General features: G+C 47.3%; 1 long non-coding RNA gene across 1 annotated transcript; it reads right to left on the reverse strand.

The window, feature by feature from the left end:
- Positions 1–1,839: 1,839 nt before the first annotated feature.
- Positions 1,840–3,766, reverse strand: LOC309530672. Its single transcript, XR_014218833.1, has 2 exons — positions 2,732–3,766; positions 1,840–2,358 (listed from the first exon to the last, which is right to left on the reverse strand). It is a non-coding gene; the product is annotated as an uncharacterized lncRNA (long non-coding RNA).
- Positions 3,767–12,432: the final 8,666 nt, after the last annotated feature.

The raw sequence follows: 12,432 nt of genomic DNA on the forward strand, positions 1-12,432 counted from the left end.
TTGGTCTGTGATCCGCTCCCTCCCTTGGCCAGAAACTGGAGGAAGAGGTTGCAGGGAAAAGGGGGTTGCAGGAAGCAAGGAACCTCATCCTAGACTGGGAGGGAGCCCCAAGGGTCATCTATTCCAGCCCCCCTGCAAGGCAGGCATCTCAGCCACAGCATCCAGCCTCTGCTTAGAAACCTCCAAGGGAGGAGAGTCCGCCATCTCCCAAGGGATTATTCTGCTGCTCTTCCCCTCAGAAGGTTCTTCCTGCTCTTTAGGCAGCAGCAGAAACTGCTTTCTGGTCCTCTGGGTCCCTTCTTCTGGGTGCTCCCTCCCCTCTAGGGCAGGAGAAAAGAAGCTGGCTCCCTCTTCCATGGGTCAGCCCCCCAGATATTGAGAGGTGGCTCTCAGGTCTCCATCCAGGCAGGTCTCAGCTGAGGGAGGAACAGGAAGACACGCTGCTCCTGCCTCTCCTGGGACTACACATAGCTGAGCTGCAAAATGCAGGAAAGGGCACATTTTGAAGGCTTTGGGTACGTTTTGTTAATGGAGAAATCTGAGGGCTCCCCTGGACAAAAAACAAGGACACCAGCCAGGAATACCGGAGCAAAAGAGCAGCCAGTAGGCTTTGTCTTTCTTGAAGACCCTGCAACATTGTTCTCCTTGCCTTCCACCAAACACGCATGGAGTGTAACAAAATAGATATTTACATTTCCCTGTTTCCCAGCTAAGGCAATCACACCCTTTTGTCTTCGTCTGGGTTTGTTATTTTGGGAATGGCAACTTGTCCAGCACTCTGGTATCATGATGCCAGGAATCATCACTCAGGTAGAGGGGCTGCTGAGTAGCTGAGCTCACATGTCTAGATGAATTTCTGAAGTTTTCCCAGTGAGCCAGTACATAGATACCTTTATCAGTGAATTCTTACATTTGGTATCATGCAGCAAAGGTATTGTGCAGCAGAGGCCCTTTGACCAGATAGGAAGAAACTGTGATGAAGTGTTTTGTGGGGACAAGTCACAAACGTGACTTAAGAACTTTGCTTCAGGATGAGAACAGAAATCATGCTCCGGCAGCCCCATTTGCTAAAGTGGTGCTTCAGGTTAAGAACAGTTTCCGGTTAAGAACAGACCTCCAGAACAAATTAAGTACTTAACCCGAGGTACCACTGTACAGGCACAGCTTCTCTTAAACTCCCGCCTCTCATTATCAGTTGTCACACTTCAGGTATCCAGAATAAATGCTAAAAGGCTGAACTCTGTTCCTGCTGCTTCTCTCTCATTCCCTTCCTTAGTTATGACAGACAGCCCAGCTTCCTTCATGGCTTCATACTTTGGTCTGTGAGAGAGGGGCCACTTTTCCTCGGATCCCCTCTGTCTTAGCAGTCCCACTCCCAAGGTATTTTCCTTTGGATGCCAGACCCAGGGGATCATCTGAGTCCTTTTTACTGACTCAGAAATCTCCTTTCCTAGAAAATCTCTCCCCTCCCTTTGGATGCCAGACCCAGGGGATCATCTGAGTCCTTTTTGCTGACTCAGAAATCTCCTTTTCTTAGAAAATCTCTCCCCTCCCGAATGGAAGGAGACCCCAGAAGAAGAGTCTTCCCACAGCTTCTCCATCCAGATTAAGTCCCGTCTGAACACTCTCTCCAGACCCTCAACATGGTCTTCCTATCTCAGCTACGACTGTTAATAGAGGATGAGCTGCCTCACTTCATGAAATTAAAACCTCGCTCCTTCAAACTATTAGAGTTCAAAGACTGTGATAAAAATGAAACAAGAGCACAGGGAGAACAATATCGTGGTTCTCAAATGATGGATAACATAGGTTACTACAGGAGAAAAAAAATAAAATGATAATTATTCTTAATATTTATTATTTATACCTCGCCCATCTGGCTGGGCTTCCCCAGCCATTCTGGGCGGCTTCAAATAAAATATTAAAATACTAATACAACAAAAAATAAAAGCTTCCCTAAACAGGGTTGTCTTCAAATGCCTTCTAAAAGTCTGGTAGTTGTTGTTCTCTTTGACATCTGGTGGGAGGGCGTTCCACAGGGAGGGCGCCACTACTGAGAAGGCCCTCTGGCTGGTTCCTTGTAACTTAGCTTCTCGCAGTGAGGTAACCTCCAGAAGGCCCTCGGTGCTGGACCTCAGTGTCTGGGTAGAACTTCAAAGGTAGCCCCATGTAGAGCGCATTGCAGCAGTCCAAGCGGGAGATGAGCAGAGCATGCACCAATCTGGTGAGGCAGTCCGCAGGCAGATAGGGTTTCAGCCTGCGTACCAGATGGAGCTGGGAAACAGCTGCCCTGGACACAGATTTGACCTGTGCCTCCATGGACAGCTGTGAGTCCAAAATGACTCCCAGGCTGCACACCTGGTCCTTCAGGGGCACATTTACCCCATTCAGGACCAGGGACTCCTCCATACCTGCCCACTCCTGTCCTCCAAAACAGTACTTCTGTCTTGTCAGAATTCAACCTCAATCTGTTAGCTGCCATCCATCCTCCAACCACCTCCAGACACTCACACAGGACCTTCACCCCCTTCACTGGTTCTGATTTGAAAGAGAGGTAGAGTGGGTATCATCCGCATACTGATGAACACCAAGTCCAAAGCCCCTGATGATCTCTCCCAGCGGCTGCATGTAAATGTTGAAAAGCATGGGGGAGAGGATGGATACCTGAGGCACCCCACAAGTGAGAGCCCAGGGTTCCAAACACTCATCCCCCCCACCACTTTCTGAACACGGCCCAGGGGGAGGGAGCGGAACCACTGTATGACAGTGCCCCCAGCTTCCAGCCCCTCAAGACGCTCCAGAAGGATGTTATGGTCGATGGTATCAAACGCCGTTAAGAGATCCAGCAGAACTAGGAAACAGCTCTCACCTTTGTCCCTAGTCCGCCAGAGATCATCAACCAGTGCGACCAAGGCAGTTTAAAGTCCCATGTTGAGGCCTGAATCCCGTCTGGAAGGGATCCAAATGGTCCGTTTCCTCCAGGCATGCCTGGAGTTGTTCAGTAACCACTCGCTCAATCACCTTGCCCAAGAATGGAGGATTTGAGACTGGGCGATATTTGGCCATCGTGGCCGCATCTAAAGATGGGTCCGGGAAGGCTCCCTCACGGAGGGAAGCATTCACCACCCCACAAAGCCCATCGCCCAGCCCTTCTCGTCTCGCTTTTATAAGCCAGGATGGACAAGGATGAAGGAGACAAGTGGTTGGTTTCACTCGTCCAAGCAGCCTGTCCACATCTTCGGGGGTAACAGATTGGAATTGATCCCACACAACTTGACTAGACAGGACTCTAGCACTCTCCCGCCTTGCTCCCATGGTGGAGTCTACGTCTCCTCGAATCGGAGTGACTTTCTCTGCAGAAAACTTTGTAAAATCATTGCAGGAGATCATGTGGCCTGTACTGGGCCCTAATGGAGCAGGTGGTTCTGCTAAATTGTGAACCACCTGAAAGAGTCTCCTGCTGTTGTTTTCCGCAGATGTAATAGAGGCGGTGAAGAAAGTCTTCTTCGCCGTCGCTATCTCCACTTGGTAGGCTCGACATTGAGCTCTAACCCGTATCCGATCAGCTTCAGAATGGGTTATCTGCCACCGGAGCTCTAGCCGTCTCAGCGATTGTTTCATCACCCTCAGCTCCAGGGAAAACCATGGGGCTGTCTGGGCTCCATGCAATCGGAGAGGGCGCTTCGGAGCCAAACAGTCAATAGCCCTGGTTAACTCCACATTTCAGCGGACCACCAGGAATCATTTGGATCCATTAAGGGGCGGACCATCTGAATCAGTCCCACCTCCCTGCAGAGGGGAAGGTTCGCGGAGAAGTCCAGTTTCACCAGGAAGTGATCTGACCGTGGCACATCTTTAGTTTCGCTTTTACCTAGTTTCAGATCACCAACATCCATAATAATAATAATAATAATAATAATAATAATAATAATAATTTTTTATTTATACCCCGCCCTCCCCAGCCAAGACCGGACTCAGAGTGGCTTACAAGCAATAATAAAAACAAGTTGAATGATTACAATTTAAAAACAAAATTAAACTACAATATTAACATTGAAATATTAAAATATTAAAATTTAGCCTCATCACAGGAGAAGGAAAAAAGAAAGGGAGGGAGGGAATCAAATTGGCTCCAAGTCAAAGGTCAGGCGGAACAACTCTGTCTTACAGGCCCTGCGGAAAGAAATCAGATCCTGCAGGGCCCTGGTCTCATGAGGCAGAGCGTTCCACCAGACTGGAGCCAGAGTTGAAAAGGCCCTGGCTCTGGTTGAAGCCAATCTAACTTCCCTAGGGCCCGGGACCCTAGGGTGTTGCTATTTATGGACCCTGAGGCTCTCCGTGGGGCATACCAGGAGAGGCGGTCCCGTAGGTATGAGGGTCCTAGGCCGTGAAGGGCTTTAAAGGTCAAAAGCAGCACCTTAAATCTGACCCTGTACTCTACCGGGAGCCAGTGCAGTTTGAAAAGCACAGGGTGAATATGCTCCCATGGCAGAGACCCCGTGAGGAGCCTCGCTGAAGCATTCTGCACCCGCTGGAGTTTCTGGGACAGCTTCAAGGGCAGCCCCGCGTAGAGTGAATTACAGGAGTCAAGCCTGGAGATGACCGTCGCATGGATCACTGTGGCCAGGTCGGGGCGGGAAAGGTAAGGGACCAACTGCTTGATGCGGCGAAGGTGGAAAAATGTCGCCTTGGCCGTTGCTGTAACTTGCGCCTCCATGGAAAGGGAGGTGTCAAGGATTACACCCAAACTCTTAGCGGAAGGCAATGGCACTAATTGGGCCCCCGCAAGAGAAGGGAGTTGGTCCCTCATCCCCATGCCATCCCGTCCCAGCCAGAGGACCTCTGTCTTCGAAGGATTTAGTTTCAATCGGCTCCCACGAAACCATCCAGCCACAGCTTCCAAGCATTTGGTCAGTGTATCCGGGGCCGAGTCAGTGTGGCCATCCATCAGCAGATAGAGCTGAGTGTCATCAGCATACCGGTGACAGCCCAGCACAAAGCTCCGGATAATCTGGGCAAGGGGGCGCATAAAGATGTTAAAAAGCATTGGGGAGAGAATTGCACCCTGCGGCACTCCACACACCAAGGAGTGGCGTGACGACATTTCCCTCCCTAGTGCTACCCTCTGTCCCCGACCAGAGATAAAAGAGCGCAACCAGTTACGGGCTATGCCCTGTATCCCCACGTCTGCAAGGCGATGGTCCAGAAGATCATGATTTATTTATTTATTTATTTATACCCCGCCCTCCCCAGCCAAGGCCGGACTCAGAGTGGCTTACAAGCAATAATAAAAACAAGTTGAATGATTACAATTTAAAAACAAAATTAAACTACAATATTAACATTGAAATATTAAAATATTAAAATTTAGCCTCATCACAGGAGAAGGAAAAAAGAAAGGGAGGTAGGGAATCAAATTGGCTCCAAGTCAAAGGTCAGGCGGAACAACTGTCTTACAGGCCCTGCGGAAAGAAATCAGATCCTGCAGGGCCCTGGTCTCATGAGGCAGAGCGTTCCACCAGACTGGAGCCAGAGTTGAAAAGGCCCTGGCTCTGGTTGAAGCCAATCTAACTTCCTTAGGGCCCGGGACCCTAGGGTGTTGCTATTTATGGACCCTGAGGCTCTCCGTGGGGCATACCGGGAGAGGCGGTCCCGTAGGTATGAGGGTCCTAGGCCATGAAGGGCTTTAAAGGTCAAAAGCAGCACCTTAAATCTGACCCTGTACTCCACTGGGAGCCAGTGCAGCTGGAAAAGCACTGGGTGAATATGCTCCCATGGCAGAGACCCCGTGAGGAGCCTCGCTGCAGCATTCTGTACCCGCTGGAGTTTCTGGGTCAGCTTCAAGGGCAGCCCCGTGTAGAGCGAATTACAGTAGTCAAGCCTGGAGATGACCGTCGCATGGATCACTGTGGCCAGGTCGGGGCGGGAAAGGTAAGGGACCAACTGCTTGATGCGGCGAAGGTGGAAAAATGTCGCCTTGGCCGTTGCTGTAACTTGCGCCTCCATGGCAAGGGAGGCGTCAAGGATTACACCCAAACTCTTAACGGAAGGCAATGGCACTAATTGGGCCCCCGCAAGAGAAGGGAGTTGGTCCCTCATCCCCATGCCATCCCGACCCAGCCATAGGACCTCTGTCTTCGAAGGATTTAGTTTCAATCGGCTCCCACGAAACCATCCAGCCACAGCTTCCAAGCATCTGGTCAGTGTGTAAGGGGCCGAGTTGGTGTGGCCATCCATCAGCAGATAGAGCTGAGTGTCATCAGCATATTGGTGACAGCCCAGCACAAAGCTCCAGATAATCTGGGCAAGGGGGCGCATAAAGATGTTAAAAAGCATTGGGGAGAGAATTGCACCCTGCGGCACTCCACACACCAAGGAGTGGCGTGACGACATTTCCCTCCCTAGTGCCACCCTCTGTGCCCGACCAGAGATAAAAGACCACAGCCAGTTACGGGCTATGCCCTGTATCCCCACGTCTGCAAGGCGATGGTCCAGAAGATCATGATCGACCATGTCAAAGGCTGCTGACAAATCTAAAAGGATCAGCAGTCCTGACCCGCCTCGATCCAGTTGTCTACGGATATCATCTGTTAGGGCAACCAGAGCCGTCTCCGTCCCAAAACCAGGACGGAAACCGGACTGAAATGGATCTAATGCCGATGTTTCCTCCAGAAACCTACCAAGCTGTTCAGCAACCGCTCTCTCAATTACCTTACCCAGGTATGGAAGATTTGAAACTGGGCGGTAATTGGATAGGTCTAAGGGATCTAATGAAGTTTTCTTTAAGAGTGGACGCACCACTGCTTCCTTCAGTTTCCCTGGGAATGTCCCCTTGTCAAGGGACAAATTGATAATTTCTTTTTTTTATAAGATATTTATTAGAGTTTTCAATTTTATACAAACAAAGAGAAAAAAGAAAAAAGAAAAAATATTAAAAACACACAAAGTTCACAACTTATTTTTCAGTAACATATTTCCCTGACCTCCTCATACCTCCCTTTCTTGTATTCCAGTTCAAATTATTTGTCCAGCAAATCCTTATTTCATAGCATTACAGCTAAAAAACACCTTATTTTCTATCCAACATCTTAAATTATTGTAGCTTAAACTTTTACTTATAAAAAACCATTTTTTCATATTCTTTTATACCATTACAGCTAGAAACCACTTAGTTTCAATCCAACATCATTCAACATTCATTAATATTGCAGTATTTCTGTAAATAGTCCTTAAATTTCTTCCAATCTTTTTCTGCCGACTCTTCTCCCTGGTCGCGGATTCTGCCAGTCATTTCTGCCAATCCCATACAGTCAATCAACTTCATCTGCCATTCTTCCAGAGTGGGTAAATCTTGCGTCTTCCAATACTTTGCAATGTGTATTCTTGCTGCTGTTGTAGCGTACATAAAGAAAGTTCTATCCTTTTTTAACACCAACAGGCCGACCATGCCCAAGAGAAAGGCCTCTGGTTTCTTCACAAAGGTATATTTAAATACCTTTTTCAATTCATTATAAATCATTTCCCAGAAAGCCTTAATCCTAGGGCACGTCTACCAAAGGTGAAAAAATGTACCTTCATTTTCTTTACATTTCCAACATTTATTATTGGGCAAATGGTAAATTTTTGCAAGCTTGACTGGGGTCATGTACCACCTGTATATCATTTTCATAATATTGTCTCTTAAGACATTACATGCCGTAAATTTCATCCCAGTGGTCCACAACTGTTCCCAGTAAGCAAACATAATGTTATGTCCAACATCTTGTGCCCATTTAATCATAGCAGATTTAACCGTCTCATCCTGAGTGTTCCATTTCAACAGCAAGTTATACATTTTTGACAAAATCTTAGTTTTGGGTTCTAACAATTCTGTTTCTAATTTAGATTTTTCCACCTGGAAGCCAATTTTCTTGTCCAAATTATAAACCTCCATTATCTGAAAATAATGAAGCCAGTCTTGCACTTTGTTTTTTAGTTTCTCAAAACTCTGCAGTTTCAATCTATCTCCTTCTTGTTCCAAAATTTCCCAATATTTCGGCCATTTGGCCTCCATATTGCGCTTTTTCTGAGCTTTCGCTTCCATTGGCGACAACCACCTTGGGGTTTTATTTTCCAATAAATCCTTGTATCTAATCCAAACATTAAACAAAGCTTTCCTAATAATATGATTTTTAAATGCTTTATGTGCTTTGACTTTGTCATACCACAAATATGCATGCACCCAAAAATGTTGTTAAAACCTTCTAAATCCAAAATGTCTGTGTTCTCAAGAAGCAGCCAGTCTTTCAGCCAGCAGAACGCTGCTGATTCATAATAAAGTTTAAAGTCTGGCAGGGCAAATCCACCCCTTTCTTTTGCATCAGTTAATATCTTGAATTTTATTTTGGGCTTCTTACCCTGCCAGACAAATTTAGAAATGTCTTTCTGCCGGACAAATTGATAATTTCAACCAGGGGGGTCCGCACAACATCTGGATACTCCCTAATCAGCCAAGATGGGCACGGATCAAGGAGGCAGGTGGTGGGCCTACTAACTTGGAGGAATCTATCCACATCAGCAGGGAGTATCCGATCGAAATGGTCCAACACTGGACCTGATGTCAGTCGAGGGGCCTCCAGTTCAGTCACTGTATCTAAATTGGCAGGGAGGTCACGGCGGAGCAACAGGACTTTTTCCACAAAAAAGCTCGCGAATGCCTCACAGCTGTGGGTCGAATTTGTGCTTAAATTTGGTTGTCCTCCTAAGGACGATATTGACCTAATTATTCTAAAAAGTTGTGCCAGGCGAGAGCTAGCGGATGCAATGGAAGCTGCAAAGTAAGAATTCTTAGCAGCTTTCATAGCCATCTCATAGGCTTTCATAAGCGTCCTATAAGATGTTCTTGAGGCTCCGTCACGAGTCCGTCGCCATACTCACTCTAGCCGTCTGAGATCCCGCTTCATTTTCCGGAGCTCCTCAGTAAACCAAGGGGCCTGGTTTCGACGGGGTCGCAGAGGGCACTTAGGCACGATCTCATCAATGGCTGCCAAGAGCCGGTTATTTCAGACCTCAACAAGGTCATCTAATGAGTCGAGCAGGGTCCCGCAAGGCTTGTCGGAATCTATCAGGATCCATCAGTTTTCGCAGACGAGGTCTGACAGGGTGGCTGCCGGTGTGCTGGGTGGTCGGTACACCAGCCAGACAGCCAAGCTCTCCTTGGTGCCCCACACGAGACCAACACATTAAATGCTGAAGATCGCCGGTGATGGTAGAGCTCTGAAAGAGCAATCCTCCCAGAATAACAACGCTACTCCTCCCCCCCCCGACCCACAGTCCGCGATTGATGGAGGACAGAGAAACCTGTGGGTGTTATCTCATGTAGGGAGACTACTTCGCCTTCCCGTACCCAGGTCTCCGTCATGCAAGCCAGGTCAATCCCCTGTGAGACAAAAAAGTCACGCATTGTGGCGGTTTTGTTGCCTATGGACCTGGCATTGCAAATCACCAATGACGGAGGTGGGTAATCCTTGCTCGCCCTACCCTCATCCTTTGGGATGGGGCATAGATAGGAAGGGGTTCGAGGATCACTGCATCTCAAAGCCCTTCGCCAATAGAGATATCTAGCCCCACCGCCATTCCTCCCTAGCCCTTCAATAGTGGAAATTCCAGACCCCATACTAGCCTCCCCAATAGAGGGGTAACATCCCCTCAATAACAAGTCATCCTTGGGCCAGGACTCCTGGGTCAAAATGGTATGGGGAAGAGGTGGAGGTTTGATAGGGTAAGTATCCCTAGAAGATAGAACCCAACCAACCACACCCCAAGCGGGGAGGACAGTCCCATGGTGTTTTGTTAACTGTCAATCCCCCTCTCCCTCCTGGGTTAATTGGTGGATTGTTGGTTCTATCTGTGGCTGTGGAAGTATTAATGAGGTATGTGTTATAAGATGTGGATCACTGGCCAACAAAGAGCCAGATTCGAATTCGGAAGAGCTGTCCATCCTGTCTCGCCAGGAGTACAGTAGAGAAGGCTGATCATTCTGATAAGTTTTTGGAACATTAGGCAAAGGTCCAGATGTAGAGTTGGTGCTGGATATCTCCAGATTGTCAGCAACGTAGAGTTCTTCAGGTGTTGTTGCCATAGAAATGTCGGAGGTGCCAAATTCCTCATCTAATTCGGTGTCGTTTGAAAAGGGAACAGGGAGTTGCACTGATGTCTTTCTACAGGATAAAGAGCTGTTGGACGTCTTTAAATATTGTGCTCTAGGCTCTACTGTCCTTATATTTTGGGTAGAAATCTCAGTCTTTATACTCATTAGCCTCTTCTTCAGGTCTTGTAATTCTAGGCTTGCAGAGTTCTTTTCTTTTTTTCCCCTTCGGGCAATTAGTGTTTCTAATGTTGAGCTTGGTTTCCCTTATCTGCATTAGCTTTGATTCTATGCAAGGGAGCAATTGCCTCCTTGTTTCGTCCTTAAATACCCTCACTGGGCGGAGAGAATGGAACCACCATAGAGTATCCTTTATCTCCATGAGTCGAGATGGGAGGGCTGATGACCTAAAGGTCATAAATAGGCGCGTTTTGTTTCTCACAGTAGGCAGGAAGTGGAAATTTTCTAGATCTACATTTCGGTAATGGTAATTCAGGAGCTGAGACAAGGGCATAATGAATGAATGAATGAATTTATTAATATGGTCACAGACCAGCGTCAACACACACAATATCACAGATCATAAAAATATCAGAAATACAAGGGACAATATGAATATAACAAGGATTTAAATATAAAAATTAAAATTAATTGTTAGCGTGCCCCCTGTAATTAACATTTAGGGGTTTGGTCATTATGGGATACCACTTGCTTTCTGCGATTGATTGCAGACGCACAGAATTTAGCTACATTTAATGTAGTCTTGGGATGCGGGTGGCGCTGTGGGTTAAAGCCTCAGCGCCTAGGACTTGCCGATCGAAAGGTCGGCGGTTCGAATCCCCGCAGCGGGGTGCGCTCCCGCTGCTCGGTCCCAGCGCCTGCCAACCTAGCAGTTCGAAAGCACCCCCGGGTGCAAGTAGATAAATAGGGACCGCTTACCAGCGGGAAGGTAAACGGCGTTCCGTGTGCTGCGCTGGCTCGCCAGATGCAGCTTTGTCACGCTGGCCACGTGACCCGGAAGTGTCTCCGGACAGCGCTGGCCCCCGGCCTCTTGAGTGAGATGGGCGCACAAACCCCAGAGTCTGTCAAGACTGGCCCGTTCGGGCAGGGGTACCTTTACCTTTACCTTTAATGTAGTCTTGGGCTTCTTGTCCTCTAGCAGTAGTTTTAGACTATGGTATTCCGATTCTTTCCTGGACTTTTGCAAAACAGGTGTAATAAAAGTCAAACGTATATCCTCATAAAGACGACAACGTAATAATACATGTGAAGCAGTTTCAACTTCCAACGAGCCACAAGGACAGACCCGTGCTGTGTATGGTTTACCCTCAAATCTGCTCTAAAGTAAGGCAGAAGGGAGAACGTTAAATCTAGCGAGGGTAAAATACTGTCTGTATTTGGGTACCTGAAGACCTGACAGATAGCTAGCTGGAGAGAAACCTCTTCCATGGTCCCTTATTGCTGGATGTTTGATCATTTCGCTCATGTGGCATTGTAATTCTACGTCCCAGATACGCTGGCGAATTGTAGTCCTAGCTTTCTCGAAGCCTGTTGCTATCAGGGTCTGTAGAGGGATCCCCAAGCCTTTGAGCTTTTCCAGCAGTGTAGCTTTCCATTTAGATTGGTAGTTATCTAATAGGGTTAAAGGTGCCAGCCCAACCGGGAAGAAAACAAGCTTTAGCCAATAATGAATCTTCAATATCCATATCCGAGTACTGATAGGAATTTGCCCAACCTCCAAACGGACCGCTATGTTGGATACGCAAGAGGGTATCCCCAGCAGGCAGCGGAAAAACTTAGTTTGGAATGCCTCTAAGAGAGTAAGGTTTTTAAAGCTGCAGATCTGGGATCCATATAACAATTGTGATAGTATTTTGGCAGTAAAGACCTGGGAGGCTACCGGTATGTGTTGGCCCCCTTTCCCATAAAAGAATCTTATTAACGCTTTGGTAGATCTTTCTGCATTTGCAATAGTATTATTAATCTGAAAGCGCCAGGAGCCGCTTTCCTGGAAGGTTACGCCCAGGTATTTAAAGGTTGCTACCTGTTCTATTGAGCGATTGTCTATTCTCCATTTGTGCCTCCTCCTTTTTTTAGAGAACACCATGACTTTGGATTTGTTGTAATTAATTGTTAGCTGTTCGATGCTGCAGTATTTGGTAAAAGATCTCAAAAGTTTTCTTAATACAACACAAGAAAAAGAAATTAAAACTGTGTCATCCGCATATAAAAGGACTGGGAGGGGCGTACCAGCCAATTTGGGGGGATGGGCATTTTCTTTCTCCATATTTCCTACTAGCGAGTTT

Source organism: Podarcis vaucheri (assembly GCF_965113315.1).
Source record: "Podarcis vaucheri genome assembly, chromosome: 4".
NCBI classification, from domain to species: domain Eukaryota; kingdom Metazoa; phylum Chordata; class Lepidosauria; order Squamata; family Lacertidae; genus Podarcis; species Podarcis vaucheri.